At 47.2% G+C, this 3,692-nt stretch overlaps 1 long non-coding RNA gene across 1 annotated transcript; it reads left to right on the forward strand.

The window, feature by feature from the left end:
- Positions 1 to 486: 486 nt before the first annotated feature.
- LOC144827633 (uncharacterized) lies at positions 487 to 2,628 on the forward strand. Its single transcript, XR_013610278.1, has 2 exons — positions 487 to 590; positions 2,441 to 2,628. It is a non-coding gene; the product is annotated as an uncharacterized LOC144827633 (long non-coding RNA).
- Positions 2,629 to 3,692: the final 1,064 nt, after the last annotated feature.

Genomic DNA, 3,692 nt, shown 5'->3' on the forward strand with positions numbered 1-3,692 from the left:
GTAGGCGTTATATTGCTCGCTTGCCTGTCTCAGGGGTGCTGTCTCTGGGGCTTCTAGGTTTTAGGGTTGTGTCAGCACCGCTACCACATTTCTAATGTTGATTGCTTTTGATTTGCAGAAAATCCACGCCGGGAAACTCCAGTTGTGGCCCTGCTGCAGAACGCGTTAGGACTCTGTGAATTCCAGGTGGAGCCAGCCCTCAAACACAAATTACAGGTAAGATAAGCGTTTGGATGGGAGGTAGTATAATGGAGTATTTGGAGAGGCGAGAGAGTGACAGTGGTACTAGCAGCAAAGTCCTAGGGCTCTTGAATTAACAAACTCTGTGACAGGCATTTACTTAGGAAAACATTTGGCCTATTGCACGTGAACGTGTAGGCGTTATATTGCTCGCTTGCCTGTCTCAGGGGTGCTGTCTCTGGGGCTTCTAGGTTTTAGGGTTGTGTCAGCACCGCTACCACATTTCTAATGTTGATTGCTTTTGATTTGCAGAAAATCCACGCCGGGAAACTCCAGTTGTGGCCCTGCTGCAGAACGCGTTAGGACTCTGTGAATTCCAGGTGGAGCCAGCCCTCAAACACAAATTACAGGTAAGATAAGCGTTTGGATGGGAGGTAGTATAATGGAGTATTTGGAGAGGCGAGAGAGTGACAGTGGTACTAGCAGCAAAGTCCTAGGGCTCTTGAATTAACAAACTCTGTGACAGGCATTTACTTAGGAAAACATTTGGCCTATTGCACGTGAACCAACACGATGACAGTGTTCAGTTAAATGAAATTACTGCAAAACCACCACCCACCCAGCTCAAAAGTAGTAAAAAAACAGGTATGCTCAGATAAAGTTTGAAAAAGTATATTTATATCCCTAACAAAATAATCTCCCGCAAGACCCTCCCTAACCCCAACAAATAAATAGTCCTCAAAAGTCCCCAAAAAACCCAACTCCCAATTCCCACCCCCCAAAAGTCTCAAAAACAGGGGCAAGGGACACTCTATGGATGCAAGCTGTTAAGTTTGGCCTCCAGGGCATCATGCTTTAGGGCCAGGGCATCATATTTTTCTTGGAGGATGGCTTGATCTAGGCGGAGGCCCTCCACCACATTCTGATATTTGGTCCATTTCTGGACCTCCGCCTCTAGGTCGGACACTCTGCGGAGTGCACGGCGCAAGCGACCTTTAACAGTGCTGCGAGGTGCAGCTTTTGCTGCTCGGCGGTGGCGTCTTCCGGCACGGCTCCGGTTTGCTGGAGCACTGTGCTTACCGGTAGAACGTGGGGTAACAGAGGAGGATGTAGATGTTGTTAGGTTTGATGCACTGGAGTGCGTGTCGTCCCCCTCTAGTTCCACCAGTCGCCGATATTCAGCAACAGTTGCTTCCAGCCTCCGTTGCCGGGCCAGTACAGCCAGCATACTCCTCGTTGGTTTGGAGGTTTTAGTATTGCCAACTACATGAAGAAAGAAAGACATAATCTGTAACCAATGCTCTTTAAGAATATGATTAACACAAAATGATTCAGCAGGAAGTTGTGTCACAGTACAACTAGCAACTAGCCAGGGCAGTACAAAACTATTCAGGCCAGTATCATGGGCGTCCGCAGGGAGGGGCGCTTGAATCACCATTTCCCTTCCCACAACTCACTTGTATCCTTGGTTTGGTGCTCTTTCATATGAAAGAGATCTGGCAGAAGTGAGTGATTTTACCTCTGAGCCGTTAACCACACCAGCAACCGTATCATCTGCACCAGGCCCAGGCGATATGTCTGTTTCCCTCCCTCTCTCTCTCTCTCTCTCTCTCTCTCTCTCTCTCTGTCTCACTCTTTCTGTCTCCCTTTGTCTCCCTCTACCTCGCTGTCTCTCTCTCTCTGTCTCCCTCCCTCACCCTCCCTCTGGCTCCCTCCCTCTCTCTCTCTCTCCTTCTGTCTTCCTCTCTCTCTGTCTCTGCCTCCATCTGTCTGTCGGTCCCAGCCTGCTGTAATTACCATATTGTAATTTGTCACTGGGCCACCACTGAATACACATCATATCCTATCTAAGAGTCAGATAGTACCTCCATGATCCAGCTTACCTGTACTCGCCACCGCCACCGTCTCCTTCCTCACAGTCTGTACTTCTTGCTCTTGATCCGACTCCTCTAGCGCCGCCTCCTCCCCAGATTGACCCTCGGACTCCGAGTCACTGATGACCACCACATCTGAGCTGGCCCCGCCACCAGATGTTCCACCTACAAAGTAGATTTAAGAATGTTAGATTACACCACTCCACTAGTATTTGGTCTATGAATGAAAAAATGTGAAAACAACAGAAAAATTAATTGACTGTCTACTCTAGTCTAAAGTAAAAATGTCCCTCCTTCCAGGGAAAGCTGTTGTCTTGCTTCATTTTTTTTGTCACAATTGTTGAATGCTTGCTTAATTTTAACACACACTATTTTTCTCTGAACAGACAGAAACTGGACTTCTAAGGACAAGAGGAACATCAACTTCAAACCAGGTGAAAGCTCGGCTCGACCACAAGAAATGTGTACCAATCCAGTACTCATCAACTCAGCACCAAGCACTTTTCCATTTCCAACTAACTTTATTTTCATATATGTGTTTACTTAAACTTTTAATAAAGCTTTTAAACTTGAATTGACTCTGTGGTTTTTAGTCCTCCAGAGAGTCCAGACTAGAGTGACTGAGCGAAAAGTTTTGCAATTTTTGCAAGGAGGAGTCTGTGCTGCTGACACTACCAGGTTTATTTATACAGTGTGCCAAACACGCCACTCTGAAATATTATTACTCTGGTCTTTGCTGTCCATAGTTCGGTTTGTGGAGAATTGTCCCTGCAACAGTTGGATTATTGATTTTGCTCCTATCTAAACACTATTTCGAAACAATTAAATTAGGAATGCTTGGACAACAATAGGTCCTCTATATTTAAATGAAAACTTACTGGGGCCAGCAAAGGAGCACTCGCCGCCCTGGCCTGCATCCTCCTCCTTTGGAGCCACTGCTGCATCAGATTTTTCGGTCCGCTTGCCCCTGGGCGGACCTGACGTACAACATGAAAGAAATAACAGAAAACATTGATGATTGCTGCTTGCCGATGTCCTTGTCAACCAAATCAAACATTTAGAAAGAACAAGAACCTACTATTTCATCCAAAAAGAGGGCTACAAAGGAAGGACTGCACCTGAGCCTCTACTCTAGGGGCAGATTTACAAGCCCCTTGCAGCTCTTTTGCTCCATTCTTGCGTCAATTTTGTGACGCAGCGCCACAAGAGAGGCGCCATGGTGTGGCGTATATTAACAACGTGACGCATATGGGAGATGCATCCCATTCTAAAACCCTGCGCCATTAGGGAGCATTCCATCGCAAGGGAGGGCGTTCCTGCGCAGGAACGCATGCTAAAAGTGGCTATGGGGAATATATAAAATTTCAATCAGTCATTTAGGACAATGATGCGTCACTGAAACCCTGCGCCTGCATGAAGCAGACTTACGGCTTGACGCAGCATTGCTGGAGCTGCGCCATCGTTGCAACGCAACTCCATCAAAGAGCCGCCTTTACGGCACAGATGCGTAACGCTTCGGTGACGTTTTGGGACCATGGTGTGCCGCATTGTAAATACGGCGCACCATGGGTGATGCTGCCGTGCCACACACTTTGCAGGGATGCGCAGGTAATTGCTAATCTGACACTTACGGGCATA

Source organism: Lissotriton helveticus, chromosome 4_1 (assembly GCF_964261635.1).
Source record: "Lissotriton helveticus chromosome 4_1, aLisHel1.1, whole genome shotgun sequence".
Classification (NCBI taxonomy): Eukaryota; Metazoa; Chordata; class Amphibia; order Caudata; family Salamandridae; genus Lissotriton; species Lissotriton helveticus.